General features: G+C 36.9%; 1 long non-coding RNA gene across 2 annotated transcripts in view; it reads left to right on the plus strand.

The window, feature by feature from the left end:
• Positions 1 to 10,759: 10,759 nt before the first annotated feature.
• The window catches only part of LOC123389980, an 82,919-nt gene continuing 69,781 nt past the window's right edge, over positions 10,760 to 23,897 (plus strand). The window contains exon 1 of one of the 2 annotated variants that reach the window (XR_006604659.1): positions 10,760 to 10,931. This is a non-coding gene — a long non-coding RNA (uncharacterized LOC123389980). Of the gene's footprint in view, positions 10,932 to 20,824; positions 21,453 to 23,897 lie in introns of those variants that run through there. The other variant, XR_006604661.1, reaches the window with a different exon arrangement.

Raw genomic sequence — 23,897 nt, forward strand, 5'->3', positions numbered from 1 at the left:
TTCAACATCTGCCAATCAATCAATGTGATACAGCACACCAATAAAGGAAAGAATAAGAACCATATGGTATTCCCAATAGATGCTGAAAAAGCATTTGACAAAGCACAACATCCTTTCTTGATCAAAACTCTTCACAGTGTAGGAATAGAGGGTACATACCTCAATATTATGAAAACCCACAGCAAATATCATTCTAAATGGGGAAGAACTGAGATCTTTTCCCCAAAGGTCAAAAACACAGAAGGGTTGTCCACTATCACCACTGCTATTGAGCCTAGTACTAGAAGTCCTAGCCTCAGCAATCAGACAACAAAAAGAAATAAGAGGCATATTAATTGGCAAAGATGAAGTCAAACTATCATGTAATACTATGCAGACACCAAAAAGTGCCAAAATCTTGGCATGGATGTAACCAGAGGGTATTGTGCTGAGCAAAATAAGTCAATCAGAGAAAGACTATTATCATATAATCTCGCTGATATCAGAAATTTGAGGAACAAGACAGAGGATCATAAGGGAATGGAGGGAAAGATGAAACATGATGAAGCCAGAGAAGGAGACAAATCATAAGAGACTCTTAATCTCAGGAAACAAACTGAGGATTTCTGGAGGGCAGTGGGGTGGGAGGGAAGGGATGGCTGGGTGATGGACACTGGGGAGGGTCTGTGCTGTAGTGAATGCTATGAACTGTGTAAGAGTAATGAATCACAGACCTGTACCCCTGAAACAAATAATATATTATGTTAATAAAAATTTCAGAAGTGCAAATGTCTATTAAGAGGATCACAGAAAAATAGGAATAGTAGTATAAAAAATGAATCTGATATCAATTTCACCCAAAATATGTCATTGCCTACATGATGCTGGGCATATTATAGGTGATCAAAAACATTTCTTGGGTTAAATAAAATAAGTTATTGGTCATGATACTTAATCTCTGCTAGTAAAATAATAAAAATAATGACATGATGAACGTAAAGAATCTCTATATTCTTTTATAGGAAAAAAGTGACTGGAAATTTTCTTTTTAGGAGCAGCATTGTTTTAACAAACTCAATAAATAAATGATATCATTAGAACATAGTTTCATAGCACTAGCAAAAGTAATTATAATAGAAAGGCATATACATGCTTGAGTTCCAAATGAAGAGCTATGTATCAATCATATCTTTCACAACAAGTACTAGTTTCTGGAAAATTTAGATGACTATCCAAAGTGGATGATTTCTTTTAAATCTGTTTTAAAAAGCACACATCTTCCTATAATATTTAAAACTTTTATTGTCAAATTATTTTACAGTAATTGAGATTAATAAGAAGGCAAATTTAGACTGCCAAAATAAGACTATTTCAGGATATCCAGTCATTTATCAATAATTACAGTAGTCCCCCTTTATCTGCAGCTTTGCTTTCTGCAGTTTCAGCTACTGCGGTCAACTGCAGACTGGAGCAGATGACCATCCATAAGCACAAGAAAACAGGTGAGCACAATACAATAAGATATTTTGAGAGAGACCACATTCACATAACTTTTATTATAGTATATTGCCATAACACTTTTATTTTATTATAGTTATTATGCTAATCTCTTGCTGCACCTAATTTATAAATTAAACTTTATCATAGGTAGGTAGGTATGCATAAAAAACATAGTACACAAGCATACCTCAGAGATAATTGAAGTTCAGTCCAGACCACCACAATAAAGTGAATATTGCAATAAAATTAGTCAAATTAAATTATTTCCCCCACTGCATATAAAACATGTTTATAATATACTGCACTCTATAAAGTATGCAATAGCATAATATCTAAAAAAAATGTACATACTTCAATTTAAAAATACTCTATTGCTAAAATGTGTTTACCATCAGGGTGCCTAGATGGCTCAGTGGGTTAAGTGTCTGGCTCACAATTTCAGCTCAGGTCATGATCTCAGGGTCATGAGATTGAGCCCCATGTTGGGCTCCATGCTGGGTATAGAACCTGCTTAAGATACTCTCTCTCTCTCTCTCAAAAATAAATAAATAAACAAACAAATAAAGTGAGTTCATCATCTGAGTTTTCAATGTGTTATAATCACAGATCACCATAACAAGTATAATAATAACGAAAAAGTTTGAAGTGTTGGAGAATTACCTGAAGTGAAGAGAATTACCTGAAGTTGGAGAGACCTGAAGTGAACAAAGGCTGTTGGAAGAGTGATGCTGATAAATGTGCTCTTTGCAGGGTTGCCACAAACCTTCAATTAAAAAAGCAGGGGGTGGGGAGTGCCTGTGTGCCTTAGTTGGTTAAGCCTCTCCTTCAGCTCAGGTCATGATTTTGGGGTCCGGAATCAAGCCCCATGTCCAGCTCCCTGGTCAGCGGGGAGCCTGCTTCTCCCTTTCCCTGTGCAGCTCCCCCTCCTTGTGCTCACGCACTCTCTCTAAATAAATAAATAAAATCTTTAAAGCAAAAAGTATCTGTGAAGCACAGTAAGATGAGGTATGCCTTTATATAGGTTTGGTATTATTGTGGTTTTAGCCCTCCAGTGAGAGATAAGGTAGAGGAAGGAGGACTACTGTATTGTATACCTACTGAGTTTGGCTCTGCTTTGTGTATTAGGTACACAAAAGACACTCTCTACTCTGAAGTCACTCACATTCTAGTGAAACTAATTTTCAAACAACTGTGAAACAACACAACACAGTAATTGTTCTAATGGGAGAAAGAGAAGGACTAAGACTGCATGACAAAATTTGAGGATTCAAGAAACCACTGTGCATGCAAGGAGAAGAGAGGGAACCCTGGAAGGTGAAGAGGGAAAGAGAAAAGAAGTGCCCCAGGAGGTACAGTGAGGTATGAGAGGGAAAACAGGGGGAAGAGTGGAGGAAAGTATGTAGAAGGGGAAGTGTTTACAAGTAAGGACAAGAGCTAGAAAGACTTCAAGGTACCCTTTGGACTGGGTAACACCGGAGAGCAATTCTGCACAGTGGTGAGTGCTAAAGCCCAAGGCAGTATGTACAGTGAGCTGGGCATGGGAATGCTAAGTGTTTTACGAATGGCTTAGACTTCGGTTATTGTTTCAATATTAATGAGGCATTAATTTTCACATTACAGTGTCTGTAACACAACTCAGAATCTTAACTCTTAGTTCTGATTATCTCTACATTCCAGTGTTACCTTTTCCCCTAAATGAGTGTTTATTTCCATTTACAAGTAAAAATCTGCCTAAGAAAACATGATAAGTTGCTACCAACAGTTGGAAAATATATTTGTTTTATTGCAAACCAGAAAAAGAACCGAGACAGAAAAATGTTGATACAGTCCCTTCCACCACAAAGATATGTTGTTACTGGCAGCCGGAACATGGGAAATACAAAGGGGAGCTCCCAACTCCCACAAGAACTTGGGAAAAAACCGAAGCATAAAATCAACAAAAGCAGATGAGACCTAACATGATACATTGAAATCATTCCAAAGAGACACAAATGCACTCAGATTAGCCACACTATCCTTACCTAATTAAATATATTAACATACCTCAAGAACAAATATATTTCTCTGAAAGGGATTGGTGGTCAACCAGGAAAACTCAGATAAAGAACATAATAAGCAAACTTAAAAAAAAAAACCTTCAAGAAAAAATAGGCAAATTTGAGTGCTCATCCAGGAGAAGTCATGATTAGATAAATTTTGATAGAAAGTGTAGCAAAAGCAGACTGCACTGTTGGAGAGCATGTCTTGACCATTGGATTTTGGATCCTACAAATGAATGAATGAATGAATGAATGAATTCAACAGTTGTTTAATGAGTATCTATTATATAGGCACTAGGATATAAAAGTATAGAGTTTACAATCTAGGGATGTCATTAGTGTTGGGTAGTAAATACTGTAATGAGGGATATATAGGTTACTATAAGAATACATTAAAAAGGGAAACTTTTTAGAATAGAAAAGTAAGGTGAGAGAAGGCCATACCTGTCAAGAGTTCTGAAGTTGAAGTAATCCTCAGGATGGTTCTGAGTTGAGATGATGGGAGCAGGTCTTTATTACTCCATGTGGACCAGTCATTGGATAGAAGCAATTTGGGAATGGAGAGTACTGAACTTGTGTGAGAGAATTCTCTTCAGCTAAGATAATTCTGAGGAGGGAAGACAGCTAAGGGCTGTCTACTAACAATAGTCCCAGTAGCTGGCAAAATAAGCCTTCCAGTCCTCAAGGCAAATCTAATAGCTGAATTATAGAATAATCTCAAAAGAGGTAGAAGATAAATCTGGGAAGGTGAGCCAAGGCTGCATCATGAAGGACCTTGTAAGTCAGGGACTTTGGATTTTACCCAAAAACAACAGAGTAGGTACCACAGAGTTTTGCTTAAAATGGTGATGTACAAAGACCTGTGCTTTCAAGTGATTACTATGCCAGGGGTACTCTTAGGGTGCAAAAGAGACCTAAAGATCAAACCTGGAGGAAAAAATTTTGGAGAGGTGTGAAGGAATCAAGGAAAGAGATGATGATATCCTAAGTGGGGCCATGCAGTAAGAATGGATTTGCTGGAAGAATGAATTTGATGGATTTGAAAAAAAATTTTGGTCACAGAATAGACGGAATTCGGCAATCAATTTCATGTGAAGGTACAAAGGAGGAAATATGAAATTCACCAATTAAGTGAGGGTATTGCCATTTATCACGCCAACAACCACCAGCAATGGAGCAAGGCCCAATGGGAAGGAGAAAAGAGGCAAAGGCAAGTTCAATTTTAGAATCGCAGATGTTACATGTCTGCAAAAACATATGAGTAGTAAGTCCTTATACCTATAGGGGAAGAGCTAAGAGAAAAACGTGAGCTACAGATAGGTTTCCTTCCAATTTAAAAATAATAAATGACCCAGAGCAAAAAATGAAATCTTTCAGGAAAAAAAAAAGCTATAGGGAAGCAAAAGAACACTTGGGATAAGAAAGAAGGTATCCAAAAAAGAGGATAAAGAGTAGCCAGAGAGTTAGGAGGAACACCCATGGAGAACAACGAGTGAGAGACCAGGGAGACAACGGACAAGTGTGCCACCATGTGTCTGGATTCGTGGCAGGGACTTTGGTGGTTCTCATGCCAAGAGCTATTTCAGGAAAATGGCGTGGGCTGAAGCCAGACCACAGGGTCGGGAGACAGTGAGTTCAATTCAAAATTCAAATCTGGCCAAGAGATGATGGAGGGGTGGCATGAAGAGTACTGAACATTGTATTACTTTTTAATATAGAAAGAGCAAAAGGCTGAGGAGATAATCTATTGAATGAACTCCAAGTAGAGGCCCCATCGATGTGTGATCTGGAGTATAAATAACAGGGTTGGAATTAACCTTAGGAAGGTTTTGGCATAACCTAAAGGAAGGAAGAAGGGGCACTGATGGAGACAGATAAGTTTGTAGGTGGAGTAACAGGAAATCAGAGTTCCTACTGTAAAAGTAGGAGGGCAGTGAGATCATTTGTGAGTGTAAAGGATCAGGGAAATATTAGAACTGGCAATTGGAAGAAAGAAAGTTTAGAATTTGTGTTGAAGGGGAAAACACCTTAACTAGGTAGTCTATTATTTCTAAACATTTAAATCACCTAGTCACTTCTCTGATTTCATGCTCACGGAGCAGCTAGTATTGACTTCCTTCTAGTTCTGTCAAAACATTGAGTTATTATTATGGCGTTTATTATTATTACAGGAGAGAAAAGCACTATGCAGAATGATATGTGTATTCTGGTCCATACAACACTTATATTTCTTATTCTAAATTGATACATTAACATTTTTGTTTTAAACTACCTGGAGGGATGGTGAGTTTGATTTATGTGAATGTCCTTGAACCAGTTCAGTGGGAATGTGTTACTATAGGGGATGAGTATCTGGGCCGCCAAGTCCACAGTCACACAGGACTGTGCCAGGTTTGCTCTGCGCTCTGGGAGAAGGCCTCTTGGAAGACAGCCAACTAGACTATCCCTGTCTTCATTGTTCTTCTGTCTTGAGTTTCATGTATTATTTTAAGCTTCCATTATCAATTATGGGACAAACCCAAACTAGAACCAAACTAGGGTAAACAGACCTGGAAGTATCACAACAAGATATAGAAAACAGTTTAGGTAAATTCCAGAAGGAAAGAATCAGAAATGGAAAATTTTGATAGAAAATAGAGTAAAACTTCTGATGTAATCACAGTCAAGGCAACCATCTTCTTTAAAAGGCACATCAGTTCTCATTCAGTAAATACTATTGAACACTTAATGTCAAGATGGTATAAACAGCTAAGATTAGCTCCATTTCTTGCAGTATCTGTTACAAATACTGTCCAGATGAAAAGTCTGCAGAGGGAATAAGACTTGAACAGAATAGAGAGGATATTCAACTGTGTCAGTCTCTTACTGGCAAATTTCTGTGACTCAATCCAATTACTGAACAATTGATAGAGACCAGCCAAAAAAATCTTGTGCTATATTCACCATAGAAAACAATATTAAGGTACTAAAGAATCATTTAAAAAGGAGATTGCATTGCTTAAAAGAAAGTTGGATAAGGCGTCAAGGAATTATGGCCTTTACTTTTCTTATTCGAAAAATAAATAGAAGAGAATGATAGAGGACATTTATACACAGTGTTGCAACTGAAAGAGAAATATCAATAAAAATAAAAACTATATAATAATAAATTAATAAAGCATTTGGAGTGATTTTATCATCAAAATGTATTGCATCTTTTGAGGATATCATAACAAGTTCTCTAGACACCAGGCTAAAAAAAAAGGAATACTAAAAAAGCAAGTAACAAGGGATATAATACAAAAATACACATTTCACCATATTCCAAGGAGATGTCTGGCAAGAATAAGAAGTAGAGATGAAAGAGAAGAAGCATTTCTGCTGGTTACAAAAGCTAAGTCAGGATTTTTTTTATTCCTCGACGCTCTGCACACACACACACACATGCACACACTTTCTGTCTATAAGTGACCCTAAAGAGGAGTAAAAATTTTTTAAAAGACTAACATCTTAGTGCCCAAAGCACTTGCTGTAGCAGAAACAAGAAAGAGAAGAGAAACCATACTTTGCAAATGTGGAATTATGTGAGAGAGTGACCCTGCTTTTCTAGTATGTGATATTTCTTCATACTTCTGGCTCAAGGACATTGTGGAAACAACAAGGGTAAAACTTAAAGCCATTTTCTTCAGTTCTCAGCAATGATTGTGTAGGGCTAGAAGGATCTTTCTATAGTTTAAACAGCTACATAGGAAATAAAAGTGGGGATGGGCAGTTGGAAATGAAGGGAAACAAAATTTACTGAGCACCTATGAATCCTGCTTTACTCAAGATATTTTACACATATGACCTGTTTAAGTTCAACACCAGTAACAGGTAAATATTACTCCTATTTTTTAAGAAATCATGTTAGAGAAGTTATACATTGTCTAAGGAAGAGGGGAAGCTGGTATTCAAACACAGAACGGTGTAACTTGGAGATAGTTCTCACCTGAAAGGACTCTGTAGGGACAGAAAAGAGGTACCCAACAATGTGGAAGGCATGGGGTCCAGATCGTAATTGCAGTTGTTAAAATTTGCTTTGGCTAAGAATATGTCAAAACCTCAAATAAGAGTCTCTTTGACTATAACTCATGACTTAGAGACAACAAAATGAGACCTGTTCCAAAAATTGAGATCAAAATTTGGATTCCTACATGGTTAATTTACACATTGTATGCTATAACCCACTTCTGTTGGTTGGCCATACCAGACTAGGAATCCACAGAGACTCACAGCAGGCAAATAGCAGGATTTGGGAACTCTTACCTATATTTTTCCAAATATGCCTGAGGTCCCTAAGTTATTTATCTCATGTGTCCATCAGTGTATTACTTAGCCTACCAAGAAGGATTTAACTGTATTTTTTTCTGCTTTTCATTGATTGGACTATAAACTCCATGACGCTCCTTAAGTTTTTCCTCACTCCTGAATCCCCAGAGTTTAGCCAAGTTCCTAAATTCATGAAGACAGTCAATAAATATTAAGTCAAAGGGGAATTGCCCCTGCTTCTGATACAGCAAAAGCAAGATGACTAATGCTGACCGCATGACGGAGAATACTGTAGGCCACTCTGCCTGAGCCAAGGAAGTCATCTCCAGTCCCTCCGAAACAGCAAACATGTCCTTCTATTGTGGCCAAATTCTCTTGATACCAAACCTGCTGATGCCCTTGGGATACAGTGAATACTGCACAAAAGACATTAATGATATAGTGACTTTAGTTTTTATTTACCTGATTTCTGTAATCCTCTTGTCTTATGCTTTAGTCTAAAGGCCAGTCCACATGACAGATTCTTCACTGTTCTCTAAAATATCTCACCCCTCAAAATTTTTTCCCACTACCTTTGGAATAACCCTTTTTCCATAGTTCCTTTTTCCTCCTAGAATAACCATTCTTAAGCTTATTATAAAGGTACTTGTTTACTATATGTAAGCTTTTAAATACATGCATATATATGTATATATTCATATAGGTATACAATATGTAATAACATAGTATATGTTGCATGTTTATTATATGGCCTATAATTATATTTTGATATGTGGTATATGTTATATATCACATAATACACATGATATAAATAATTTATAATTATATGTAATTTATTATATATGCCTATGTATGATACATATATATATACATGCGTATCATATATATATGAAAGGGAAAGGAGAGGAAAAAACTTTAAATACAGCACAGTGTGTTTGAGGTTTTAATTTCCAGACATTCCTTTCCAGAAATTGGTGCCCAGCTTAGCTAGTACCTGTGGGAAATAGTTCTGACCTTCTTTGCCCCTTTGCATTATTTATGAATCTTGTATCTAAACAGGATTATTTGCATCCTGGGTCACCTAGCCCAAATCATCACTTAGGTGAGTCAAGAGGTAACAAGATGTTGTAATTGTCATCATTGTTGGAAATTATGTTGGATTTTTGCTCTCAGTGTTTTTTCTTGTATTAGATATGAAATAGGAATGGGGAGCATTTCTTACTCATAATTTATGGTCTTTTGTGTTTCTTGCCCAAGATTTATGGGCTCAGAGAGAAGATTCCTTCCCAGCTTTTGTTATTCTACGGACTGTCCTTTTTAAGAGATTAGGTTAAATGCCAATGAAAGTGAGGTGTTATTTTGGCGGGGGGGGAGGGCAAGAGAGTGGGCTAGGTAAGATTTCCCTAAGATTAAAAAAAATTTTTTAAAAAGTTAAAAGTGAGATGTGGGAGAGCCAGAGCCTGGGTTGCCGGGTAAGAAGGCAGTGATCAGGCTCCAAAACAAATTCCTTCCAGGAGTGACTAGGAAAGCTGGGCTGTGGTCAGGAGCTCAGATTCCCAAACCCTTTGGAGCCCCAGGACAGGAATCAGTAGGATTTCTGCAGTCTTGGACTGGGAGCAGCACCATAAGGACCTCAGAGGTCTTTCTGCCAATTCCTGGATCACAAAGAAACCTCTCTGAGTCTGTGCAACCACAAGGAAGGATCCAGCCCCTAAATCACAGAGATGGAATTGTCTGCCATCTGGCAGAACTACAGTTTGAAGTCTGAATTTAATTGATTGAAAGAAAATAAAGACAGCCATAATGTTTGCACACTTGAGTGTGCTAACCAAGATTGCATCCTGCTATTATTTTTAAAATTTTAATTGCAAAAATTCCTTAATGCATCTGCAATGAACTCATTCATTCAATAAATATTTATTGAAGGACTTCTAAGTGCCAGGCGTTTGGGATAGAATGGGGAACAGGACACATAGGCCAGAGCCTGTGTAGTAAATGGAATTAAATACAGAGTGCTAAGAATAATGATAGAGTAAGATAAGTTAGAGGAGAGATAAGAGACTAAGTCAGACTTAGGGAGCAGACATGGTGTTCCTTCTGGAACAGGCTTACGCAGTAGAGAGTGCACTGAGCCCAAGGTGGTGCTCAGAAAGCCAGATGGCATGGGGTTCCAGGTGGGGAGTGGTGAGAAAGGAGTCCAGCAGGTTTCTAAGGAGGTTTTCTTTCTTCCATTGCATTTTGCACACTTAAGTGGTTAAGGCTACTGATACAGCCAGAAGAGCCTCTCTGATTTGCAAATTTGCTGGTTTCTGTCTCCATTTCTTTCTAAGCTATGCTGTGCAGTAAACAGCAAAGGACATTTTATGAGTCACAGACGGTTTTCACCAGAAAAGGGCAGTTTGTAATCCTGTTATTATGAAAATGGCCCCTCCTTGCACAGGAGTCCTTCATCTCTGTTTTGCTTCCTTTGTTGCAATATTGAACATCCCCAAGATTGCGGCAGCTCAGGTCTGCTTCTGTGTAAAATAAGGAAGGGAGAAACTGCTTCTACTTTCAATTTAGGTTTAAGTCATCACCTTTTAATATTTCGGTTCTGAAAATAGGCTTCCATTAAAAAACTAACCAGATTAACTGACGTACTAAACCAGGCCTTACCACCCACCCAGAACTACATAGACCCAGGCAACATGGGGCTCACCGCTGGTGGGTGCTTTGTTCTAGAGCAACAAAACGTAAGCCCTCCTACAGTAAAAATCCGACATGGTCCTATTTGTTTAAATCTTTCTTCAGCTGTGTCACCAGCACTTGAAAAGTTGAAGACAGCTTAAACATTAACTTTCAAGTCACTGGTTAAAATGCAAGGAGTGTCACCCTTCCCATCACTAAAAATTTCCATTTTCCAAGAGCTGGAAAGCTTCCAATGAATGCTCTACCTGTTCAAGGCAGTTGGATGAACAAGCTTCATTATGCAGCCGAGTTTATATTCAGTGCGCAACAGAGTTGTCGCTTCAAATTTAAAGGAAGTCTCAAACATTTGAGAGCAGACAATGGATGCAAAAAGAGATCTCAAGCCTTTTTTTGTACTCCTCACTGGCAAGAGGCAAACTGGAGAGGAAAGAAAAAAAGGTCAGCCTACACAATAGTATCCTAGCCAGCTAGAGAGTAAAATTAACTTATAAGGTGATATGTTTTTGCGTTCATTTAGCTTGATAATTTATCTAATACTTTGTTATATTTGAACTTTACCAGCTTGGGTGAATCCTATCTGGGATCCATGATGTGAACTGCTAAAAACTTTGTGTAAATACCATCTTTTCCCTGCTCTGTAATGTCCAGCAATGCCATACATCAGGTCTTCACGACATAAGCTTATACTATGCAATTGTGCCTAATATCTACTAACACATGGTCTAATATTCTAGGAGGAGACAAGGCAGCCTGTATAAGCAGCCTGGGTGGCTGAAGATGTTTTATATGTTTCAATCTTTGAAAGCAGTAAGTTTACAGTTTTTAAGGGGTTATTGACGTAACATAGCTACTCTTTGGTTTCAGCTGTATCACTGAGGGAGAGCCATCACACACTCGGGCCATCTTCCAGAGTAGGAGACAAGATTGAATGTTTAATGACAGAGCATTGCTGTGTGATCCAGAAGTGCAGCTTCCAACCACAATTACTTGTGACTTCACTGTGCCTCTCTAAATGTGAGACGCATTTAAAGCCAGAGTTTGAGGGAAGTGGTGGTCACTGTGATCTCTTACACTAATACACACTGGGAAAAAAGAGGGTTGGAATCTTTCATTCCAACAAGTTATAAGCTTTAGAGCCCCTGGGCAAAACCTGGAGGCCAGGGGTTTATCGAAAAGTAAGTAAAGAAATTGCTAAGATAGACTTACATTAAAAGATGAATGCTGCGTAGAAATAAATAATTATATTAGAATATCATTAACATCCGAGTTTTATTTAAAAAGAGCATTCTATGAAGCTGAATTAAAATACAGAGCTCTTGATAAAACCAAACCCAAGAAATTTCTTGAGACTGAGGATATGAAGAAAGATCACAAAATAATATACTAGTCATAATGCTTATCTCTACTGTGTCCGTCTAAAATACATAGGTTTGGAGATTATCATTTACCTGGAAGGTTTTGAAGACAATTTTATGAAAATGGATCTACTGGTGACATTTAAAAAATACTTAAAAACTTCAAAATGTATTCGTCCACAGTCCTTTGGTGAAATTAACAGTAACAAAAAATGCCATGGGTAAAACTTGCAGATTAATATCTAAAATATGTTTAAAATGGTTGTGTTCATTGTTTATTTATATAAGCCTGGCTTAGTTCCAAGAAAAACTAAAGTTTATATTCCTATGTCATTTGGCAAAGACAAAAACTTTACATCCGTATTAGTTTGGTAACATTATAAAAGACTGAAAACATCATGAAGAAAACACACTTACATAAATAGGCACTTAGTAGATTTCTTTTTATTGGCATAACTCCTGCAGTAAAGTGTTCTGGGGTTTTTTAAAGATTTATTTACTTTGATCTAAAGAGAGAGGGAGCACGGTGGGTGGGTGCAGAGGGAGAAGGCAAGAATCTCGGACAGACATGGGGCCCATCGTGGGGCTCAATCTCGTGACCTAAGCTTAACTGCCTGAGCCACCCAGGTGCCATAACTATAAAGTTTATGCTAATAAAGAACATGCATATTATCTATATTTTAAGAAATAATCCTCTAGAAACATATAACTAAGAATATTGGCAATTCCTACTCTTAAAATTAGAAAGCACTTTACTAAACATCACTTAAAAAAACAAACTCATACATTTGGGAATAGAAAGATGGATGCTCGATGTGGATCATAATCAATAGGGAGACTTTAGAGACATTCCTATTTACTTATTTATTTTAAGTTTATATTTAAATTCCAGTTAGTTAACATACAGTGTAATAGTCGTTTCAGGTGAATAACTTAATATCGTGATCAACACTTCCATACAACACCCAGTGCTCCTGACGGCAAGTGCCCTCCTTACTCTCCATCGCCTGTTTCCCCCATTCCTCACCACCTCCCCTCTAGTAACCATCAGTTTGTTCTCTATAGTTAAGGGCCTATCTTTTGGTTAGCCTCTCTTTCTTTTTTTTTTTTTCCTTTTGCTTGTTTGTTTTGTTTTAAATTCCACATAGGAGTGAAATCATGTGGTATTTGTCTTTCTTTGACTTATTTTGCTGAGCATTATACTCTCTAGATCCATCCATTGTCATTGCAAAGGACAAAGATTTCTTTGTTTTTTGGGGGGCTGAGTAATATTCCATTGTGTGTATATACCAACTCTTCTTTATCCGTTCATCTGTTGATGGACACTTGGGCTGTATCACCAAAATAAAAAGCTTCTGCCAAGCAAAGGAAACAGTCAACAAAACTAAAAAGCAACCTATGGGATAAGAGAAGATATCTGCAAATGACATACCTATTAAAAGGTCACTATTTAAAATATATAAAGTACTGACACAACTCAACACCCAAATAACAACTAATCCAATTAAAAATGGGCAGAACACATGAATAGATATTTTTCCAAAGAAACATCCAGATGGCCAACAGACACATGAAAAGATACTCATGATCACCGATCATCAGGGAAATGCAAATCAAAACTGCAATGATACATCAACTCACACTTGTCAAAATGGCTAAAATTGACAACACATAAAACAACAGCTGTTGGCAAAGATGTGGAGAAAGAGGAACCCTCTTACACTGTTGTTGGGAATGCAAACTGGTGCAGTCACTTTGAAAAAACAATATAGAGGTTCCTCAAAAAGTTGAAAGCAGAACTACCTTATGATCTAGCAATTTCACTGCCAGGTATTTACACAAAGGCATTTCCATTTATTTAAACAAATTTGTTGATGAAACTTTTTTATAGTGCACCTCCCTTATTCTAGGTAATGTAATGGGTGCTGAAGATTCAAAAACAGAAAAAGGAGAGCAGACCGCAAGGAACTCAAAATCCCTTATTATTTGCTATCAGAAGCATATTTTAATATCTAATGATGAACACAGCTAGATTATTTAACATTCTTTTGTAAATTTGGGATAGAATGTAAGATAAACAGAAGCAACAAAAGAGTAACTCCTTGAGTTTCACTATTTGCAAGTAATACGACTCTAGAAACCGAAGTGAGTGATCACCAATTTCTTAGAATTAGTAAGAGTTTATTAAAAAGATGAAATTAAAGTTTTATGCTAAAAATTAGCTTATAGTATAATAACAGTAAAGACTTTATAAACATAATGGGGAAAATGTTTATATAAATAGCAATGAAACAATAAATAGAAAAAATTTAAAAAAATTTTAAAAACCCAGATTGTTCTAACAAGAAATGTGTACAGGGTCTTTTAAATACACAAATACATACACACACACACACACACACACACACACACACAGAAAAGACACTTAAATTACTAAAGTATATGATGAGATTGGAGTAAATGTTTTTGTTTCTGGATAAATTAAGTAATAAATATATGGGAAGATATTAATTAATCCTAAATGAATTTACAAATATAAAATAATCTCAATCAAAATGTCATTGGTTTTATTCCATCAGTGGAATTAAACATGATGTGTCTAAAAGCACCAGAAAAACAAGTTTGTGGGAAAAACTAAGAAAAATTTTAAAAAGGAAATTATGAGAGATTTGTTCTATTAGACATTAAAGTATATTATAGGCAAAAATATTAGAAGAGTAGAAAATCATTGCAAATATTGTTAGGCAATGAAACAATTGATCCAAGAGACCTTAGTGGGGCACCTGGGTGACAGTCTATTAAACGACCCATTCTTAATTTCAGCTGAGGTTATGATCTCAGGGTCATGTAATCGAGCCCCACAACAGGTTCTTTGCTGGGCAATGCAGCCTGCTTAAGATTTTCTCTCTCCCTCTTGCTCTGTCCCTCTCCACTCATGCTCTCTCTCGACCTCAAATAAATAAATAAAAATAAAGGAGAGCTTGGTGTATATGAGAGTTTAGAGGTAATCAGGGAAACATCATGAATCAATAGGGAAGAAATGAATTATTAAATAGTTCAGAAGAAATACAAATTATTGAAGGAGGGTATCAGGTTTATTTCTTACAATGTGTATCACAGTAAGTTCCAAATGTATTATGGGGCTATAATGTAAAAACTAAAGATGCAGAAGTACTTTCTGTATGTGTGTGTGTGACACACACACATACATATATATTTTAATCTACCATAAAAAGGAATATTACATTAAATGAATTTTTAATTTTTCAAAATCTTATACACAAAAATACACTAGAATTTTATTAGGAAAAGGACAGAGATAATATATTTATAAAATACATGGTAGTTTAGAGATTAATGTCCTTTCTTCTTTTCTTTCCTCCTTTCTCTCCTCCAACAATGTATTTGAGTCAACAATGTGTAGAAATTGAAAATGCAATGACAACGTAGATTAGTCTCTCCATGGTTGCTGCTGCCACCAGGTACCTCAGTGGAAACTGGAGGGAAAAGGTGCCCCCTGTTGGCAAATTATGGAATTAAGAAGGGCTGGATTTCAGGGTCCGCTGGTTCTCCTCAGCTGCTGCCCCTGGGCAAAATATAGGTACAGCCCCACGTGGGGACTCTCCAGTCACCCTGTTCACAGTCAAACAGGCAAAAAGGTAAACTGAACAATTTTTATATGAAGATGCAAGGCATAACTGAGTAGGGAGTCCTTAACTTGAACTGAGATGTCTAGGGAGGCTAGATGAGAGAAGTGGCAATTATACTGAGAACAAAAGAATGAGCAGAACAGCATATTTGCAGGAGCGCCTGGCGGCTCAGCGGATTAAGCGACTGCCTTCTGCTCAGGTCATGATCCTGGGGTCCTGGAATTGAGATCCGAGCAGGGCTTCCTGCTGAGCAGGGAAACTACTCCTCCCTTTGCGCCTGTCCTTGCCCTGCATGTGTTCTCTCGAAAGAAAGAAAGAAAGAAAGAAAGAAAGAAAGAAATTATTTTTAAAAAAGAGCAACATACATGAGAGGGCAAGATCCTCCTTTTGAAAAGAATACTTGCAAGCAATTTAAAATAAGGCATCACAAGATAAAATGGGGCAAGATACACTAAAATGCATAGAATTCTAATCAGAGAATATGAACAATTGCTTGTCCTCCTAAATAATCAAAGAAATGCAAATTGAACCATCAGTTGTGATATCAACTTTTTTTTTTAAGATTTTATTTATTTATTTGAAAGAGATCACAAGTAGGCAGAGAGGCAGGCAGAGAGAGAGGAGGAAGCAGGCTCCCCGCTGAGCAGAGAGCCCGATATGGGGCTTAATCCCAGGACCCTGAGATCATGACCTGAGACAAAGGCAGAGGCGTTAACCCACTGAGCCACCCAGGCACCCCATGTGATATCAACTTTTAAATACTCTACAGTTTGTATTAAAAAGGCTGAAAGAGGTAAGCCTGTGTGGCTCAGTGGTTAAGCTGCTGCCTTCGGCTCAGATCATGATCCTAAGGTGCGGGGATCAAGTCCCACATTGGGCTCCTTGCTTGGCAGGGAGCCTGCTTCTCTCTCCACCTCTGCTTCTGCGCTTGCACGTGCGCGCTCTCTCTCTCTCTCTGACAAATAAATAAATAAAATCCTTAAAATTTTTTTTAATAAAAAATAAAAACCCTGAAAGAACTCATACCCTTTATTCAACCAATTTTACTTTTAAAATTCTAATATCTAATAATACGAATAATGCAAAGATTTAAGTGTAAGATTATTCATTTTCAAACATTGTGTATACCATCAACTGACAAATGAATAAACAAAAAGTGGTATATCCAATGGAGTAAAGTTCTAATACATGCTACACCAAGGATGATCCTTGAAATTATTATAGTAAGTGAAAGAAGCCAGTCACAAAAGACCAGGTAGAGTAATGGTTATTGCTTAGGGTTGGGGGGGGCAGAGAGGCAATGAGATGGGTGAAGTTTCTTTTTTGATGAAAATGTTCTAAAAATTACTGTGGTGATGGTTGCACATACTTGTAAATACTCTAAAAACGATTGTATTACACACTTTAATTGGATGAACTGTACAGTACGTGAGCTATATCTCAATAAATTAAAAAACGTAGTATGTCTGATAGCAAATAAGAAAAAAAACACCACCAATATCCAGGAACTTTTTAAATAGTTAGACAATATCATGGTACAAGTATAAGTTGGAATAGTATATGTGAAACACTGCACAATATGATGTTAGGGTATAAAAAATATTAAAATCCACTTATATCTGGGGTGCCTGGGTGGCTCAATCAGTTAAGCGTCAGATTCTTGGCTTCATCTCAGGTCATGATTTCAAGGTCGTGGCATCGAGGCCCGTATCAAGCTCCACACTCAGCGCAGAGTCTGCTTGAGCTTCTCTCCCCCTCCCTCTGCCCTTCCTCCTGCTCACATGTGCATCAGCTCTCTTTTACTCTCTTGCTCTCTAAATTAAATAAATAAATCTTTAAAAAAATGTCTACTTACATCTCTTATATAGCACCAACATCTAGCTACTTTTTAATATTGGCATTCCTGGGTGATTTTATTTCTTCTGTTTATTGTTGTTCATTACAACTATTCTAGCATAGGCATTTCCTTATTTTAACAATGAAAGGAAATGACACATTAGGAAAAAAACATTAAAACAAATTTGTAAAATTCAAGAAAATGCCCAGAACTGAACTTCTAGAAGAAAAATATAGGACCTGGAAGTTAGAATATGTAAAGTTAGAAGCTCATTGTGTTTCTTTTCTGTCTGTTCCTTTTTTTTTTTTTTTGAAAACGTGTGTAATATTTTACACAATTAACTTTATGCCCTACACTTCCTGTGGTGAACCAGGAGCTATTTAAAACTTCCTTTCTCTCATATTAGTCATTTAGAAGAAAAGGAAGCTGTTTACAAGGGATATGCAGCTCTCAAAATCTTATGTTCTTCTTACAATTTCAACATAAAAAAAGGATGGGGGTGTTTGAGGAGTACTCAAAAATAAGATTTCAAAGCCACTGATTCACTTAGAAATGAGGAAGAAATGTTTAAAAACTACTAAAAATTTCTTAAAACCATGATACAACTTTTAGAAATATTTAAGCTGACCTTCCTCCCAAAGTGTGGAGTTTAAGCAGCTCAGAAGCAATATTTTCTAAAATCAGGTTCACCTTTTCAAAATGCAAAGAACATACTGTGGTTATGTACAGCAATATTTATAATTTGATATGTAGGACTAAAATAATAAAATGTCCATTATTTGCTTTGAAATACTTAAACAACAGGAAAGAAAAGGGAAAAAATGGATGGATAAAGCATAGGTGGCAAAACGTTGAAAATTATGAAGTTATTGATATATTTAGGCTTCCTTTACATTTTGAAAATATTTTTCCTTTTTTTTTTTATTTCTTTTCAGCATTTCAGAATTCATTGTAATGCACTACACCCACTGCTCCATGCAATACGTGTTTATAATGAAATATTTTTTGAGTGGAACACTTTAAATTTCTTAAAAATTATAAATATAACCAGAAGTAAAAGATCAATAGATTACACAAAGTAAAGAGGAAGCTTACAAATCTTGGTTAATATAAATGTGCCAAAGACTCTTAAATTCATCTTGTGACTCCAGACATCTGTAAAGGCATCTGAAGAAAAAACAAAAACAAAAACAAACCCTCAACTCCATATTCAGTTGTAGATTAAAAGTAGGAGACTTTCTTTATATTATCCTAATAGGTAAAGCCCTGACTAATGGGTATAAACTCAAGGAAGACAAATACTCCAGAGATGGAATTTGTTGCTTTGGGAAATTGTAATTTACTCACCCCTGGAGCCATCAGGTAGCCAGTGTCTTAGAAAGGCAGTTAGAGGAAGATAAGTTGTGAGGCTGGACTAAATAAAATTCCATTAGGCTAACTTTGGTATTCAACCAAAGACTGAGGCATAATAAGGACCCCATTGCTCTGGAGCCAGTCATGCTCAACCTCTAGGTGCCTATGAAACCATAGTTATCTCTCAGGGTTGTCATGAGGTTTCAATGATAAAATATACATAAAGCACTAGAACAGTGCCTGGCATACAGTAGGCACTCATCAGTTTAAAGTTCATTGTTATGATGATAAACATCATAAGCTTTGGAGTCAAACAACTGCTCTGTAGCCTCAGCTCCGCCATTTACTATACTTTTTTTTTTAAATATCTGACAGTTTTCGTTTCCTTAAGTCCTTTTACACTAAACACTGAGTAGCAAGTGCTAAAATTCACTGAGTAATGTGCACATGATACGGGATCCATTTACTAAATTACATTTATCTTATTAATGACATTAATTAACATAGTAATAACATTATTTCCTCCATATCAAGATTTCTGATTCCAAGAAAAAAAAATACTGAATGGTAATTAATTATTTTAAAATTTCATTTCCAACAATGTTTCTTTTGAACTTACTATATATTGTGCGTGGAATTTACTTTGAGGATATAAAACTTACTAAGGACAGCATTTGCTGAGAGTCCCATTGGCCATTAGCAGAGCTGAGGAATCCCTTGATTTTTGCTGGCTGAAACCTCTGCCAGGGCCTGTCCCCTGACCAGCCACCAAGGTCACAACAGATGCTTATTTTTTCCAGAGCATCACATCCAGAGCATGTCTTGGTGACAACTTGTCACCAAGAGGTTCTTTCAAAAGTAAAATCTTTGTGGTGTTTATGACTTATTTTAAGGCTTTTGGAAGAAAAAAATATAAAATATGAGTATTGCAGCACTTTTAAATAGGCTGTTACAAACTCTTCAGCATCTAAGGGGAAAAAAAACTGTTTATCATTCTGTCTCCTGATTACTGTTCAACACAGTTTAAGATTCTGCTTTGTTGTCAAAGAAATATTTTCAAATGTCTGTGTATTTCTCTCATATCTCTGTAACTAAAGCAAGGAATCCAAAACTGAGGGCACTTTGAATCAGTTTTAAATATGAAACATGAAATTTGGCATCAGCCTTTAGCATGACATTCTTCTTATAGTAAGTGCTCAAAAAACATATGTAGATAATATCTGGAAAAGATTATCCAAAATAAATGGTCTTTGCAATTTAGCAGTGTTAAAGATGTATTATGAAAGACATAAGATATAAGAAGAAGGTGTAAGCCCCTTATTAAGTAGCTATTTCTAAGTCTGGCAAAAAAAAAATTAAAATGTATATAGATCTTAAATGTCTTAACCATTTTTATGTCTGTGCATTTTAACTCAGTACTTAAACTGTAATAGCCACCATGGTGGCCTACTTTATTGGATTTTTTCCTTAGGGCAAACCATTTTAATTTGAGATGAGTATTTTCTCTAACAGGTTTTCTGAATGTAAATATTCTGGATAAAATTAGAGATGAAAATTTCTGGGAAATTTTCTTAAAATAGAAAGCCCATGTTGAGAGATTAAAATTAGTTTTTTGATGGGCACAATCAACTTGAACATTATAATTTTACAATATTTTTAAAGATATATTTGTTTATTTAAGAGAGAGAGATAGTGCGGGGGAAGGTGGGGAAAAGGGCAGAGGGAGAGCACCTTAAGCAGGCTCCCCACTGAGCATGGAACCCTAGGCAGGGCTCTATCTCACAACCCTGAGATCATGACCTGAGCTGAAATCAAGAGACCAGTGCTCAACCAAATGAACCACCCAGGCACACCAATTTTTTAATATTTCTATTGTTTTGTTTTATTTATTTATTTTAAGATTTATCTATCTATTTTAGGGAGAGAACATGCATGCAAGTGGGTGAATGTGAGGTGCGGGGAGGGGCAGACGGAGAGGGAGAGAGAAACTTCAGCAGACTCTGCACTGAGCACAGAGCCTGATGTAGGGCTCAATCTCAGGACCCTACAGTCAGGACCTGAGCTGATACCAAGAGTCAGATGCTTAACCACAGCATCACCCAGGTGCCCCATAGCACCTGATTTTACTTTGCTCTGTTGCATACTGCTCACTTGTCCTCTCCTGCCGTGTCTTGACTGACAGTGGGCACACAGGAATGAACAGCCAGGGGCCTGGATGTCAGCTTTTTCACGACACTCTCCCAGCATGGATGAATGCTGCTGGGCCCCATATTTCCCATCATGGTTTGAACTTAACTTTCTTGGCACGGGAAAAAAACTGGGACAATTATAGGCTTTTCATGTAGGGTATGATAAGGGGCACTTACACTTCATAACAGCAATGTATAAACACTTGTAGCCTTGCAAGGGTGTGTGTGTCTGTGTTTGTGTCTGTGTCTGTGTTTGCATGTGCATATGCACAAAAGCCGAGGGCAGAGAGTGAAAGAAAGTATTATTTCCAAGCAATAAGTTATGAACACCGACCTTTAAAATACATTAACTTGGCCAGTAAAGAAACTTGGACCAGTGAGTATCTGAGAAGTCTGCAATTCTCCCAGTTTTCATCCTCTGCCAAGAAAGTTAAGATCAAACCTTGATGGGAGGCAGGAACCTAGCAGCATTCACCCATGGCAAGAGAGTACCATGAAAAAGCTGGCCTTCAATCCCTCGGCTCTTCATTTCTGCATGCCCACTGTATCCATCAAGACACTGCAGGAGAGGACAGGTGAGCTGCACTCAGCAGAGCAAAAAGAAAATGTTACATTGTGTTTCTTTCATTAAGAGAATGCAACTTCCTTCTTAGGAGTTCTTTAGGTAACGGAAGACCATAGAACACTAAAACTCTGAGCTTTACATCACTATTGAGCAGAATTCACATTTGGCCATAAAAGCTACATAATGCAGGGTTTTTCAGATGTGACCCACAACTCACTAGTGTGTCAAGAAATCAATTTAACAGATTATCACCAGGAGTTTTAAAAAGAAAAATAAAATAGAATGGAAAATTGCAGAGTGCCTTGGGGTTTGGCGGAGGGAAAGTGATTAAAAAAAAAAAAAATCTCAGTGTGGTTAATAGCCTTAGCCTTACACAATTTACAAGTAGGAGAGTAAGGACTTCAGTTCAGATCATCTGAATCCATACCATACATGCTTTTGGCAGTATGATGCATTGCAATTTTGCTGATTTCTGATAACTTACCTCCCAAATTCCTCAGCCAACTTTTTTCTTAAATATGACCAAGGTGATTAAATGCATAGATCTTAGAGTTCAAATCTTAAGCAAGTTACTTTACTTCTGGAGTCTGTGGAAATAGTCACTGGACCTACCTCACAGGATTTATTATAGGCTGAATAGTTTTCTGCTGCCAAATTCATATGTTAAGGTCCTAACCATCAGTATCAGAGAATGTAACTACATTTGGAGATAGGATCTTTAAAGAGGTAATCATATTAAAAGGAGAAAATTAAATATCTGTTGTTGAAACCACGGGGGCTGTGGTATTTTGCTATGACAACCCTAACAAAATAATATAGAATTGTTATAAAGACTAAAACTTAATAGACACATAGGCATCTGGGTGGCTCAGTCAGCTATGTGACCAACTCTTGATTTTGGCCCAGGTCATGGTCTCAGGGTTGTGAGATCTAGTCCCAGACAGGCACTACCCTGGGTGTGGAGACTGCTTAAGATTCTCTCTCTTTCTCTCTCTCTCTCTCAATCCCTCTCTTAAAAAAAAAAAAAGTTAATATATATAAAATTATTGGTAATATGAGTTTTCTACTGTTGTTGTTTGCCTCAATTTCTCTAGATCTTCAATTTTTTTTAATAGTACTCTTATTTTTTAAAAGATTTTATTTATTTATTTCACACAGAGAGATAGCACAAGTAGGCAGAGAGGCAGGCAGAGAGAGAGGGGAAAGCAGGCTCTCCACTGAGCAGAGAACCCAATGCAGGGCTTGATCCCAGGACCCTGAGACCATGACCTGAGCCAAAGGCAGAGGCTTAACCCATGAGCCACCCAGGCACCCCTATATCTTCAATTCTTAAAATTTACTTCCTTTTCATATATAATTATATTTACTTATTTAACATTTGCCCTTTGGGCTAATTTGTAAGCCTCCAAAAGAGAAGTTACTATGTTGGCTTTTGCAAATAGATAATTGTTTAGAATCTATTACACACTCACTAAATATTTACTAAACTGATGAAGTCCTCATCAGCAATGTAGGTGATCTGCTGAGTTATTTTGCTAAAAATGGGCCAATTGATTTGAGAATTTCTTCTACCTACCTCTGGATTCTTGTCCTATACTTTTTAAAAAACATAATAAGGATATAAGGTAGATTGCAAGTCTAAATCTTATCTTTCTACTAACCTTACAAAAATATGTTGAAAGAGGAATAGAGGAAACAGTGACAAAGAGTATGATGACAATGATTCAGTAACCATAGGAACCCCATCAGGGTGGTGTTAAGACTGACCTCACAGAGGGGAAATCACATCAGCTATAGATATCCTTCCCCCTCTAGTGTAGATAAGTTTTACCTCTGTGACAGGAGAGCATTTAGGATAGGGAGAGGAGTCATCTATGATTCATGCATTTGACATAGCAGTGCCAAAGCCATCAATATAAAATCCCCAGTCCAGTTCCAGAAATGCATACACCATTCAGTAATCTTGCATACATCAATGCTTAAGCCCTAGAGCTTACACTGGGGGATATAATCTTATTAATGGCTGAGACTCTCTAGAGACTGCTGAAATTTATGTTCCTGAACATGAAGTAGGAAGAAAAATGAAAAAGTACCAGTTAGTTTGAGGAAGGAGTTCTGTTCCTCTTATTTCCTACTTGAGAATATGGCAGTGCCTAAGACATTATAAGGACAGTATCTATGGATCGTGCATTACAGCCAGGCATTAAAGTATCAGATAAGATTCAGTAGGGACAAAAGCAACATAACCTATTGAGGTAAAAATAAACCAGCCATATTCTATTAATAGGACAATGACTATGACTCATCTCTCTCAGTAAAGACAGGAACATCATTGGGCCTTGAAGATATCAGTCTAAGGTGCTATTTGGTCGAAAGAATCAACATAATGCCAGTCATTTTTAGGAAGGAAACAAATTGTGAAACAGGAGGTTTGCTTTTAGTTTCTTTGCTATGC

Source organism: Mustela putorius, unplaced genomic scaffold, assembly GCF_011764305.1.
Source record: "Mustela putorius furo isolate JIRA1106 unplaced genomic scaffold, ASM1176430v1.1 tig00537227_pilon_pilon_pilon, whole genome shotgun sequence".
Classification (NCBI taxonomy): Eukaryota; Metazoa; Chordata; class Mammalia; order Carnivora; family Mustelidae; genus Mustela; species Mustela putorius.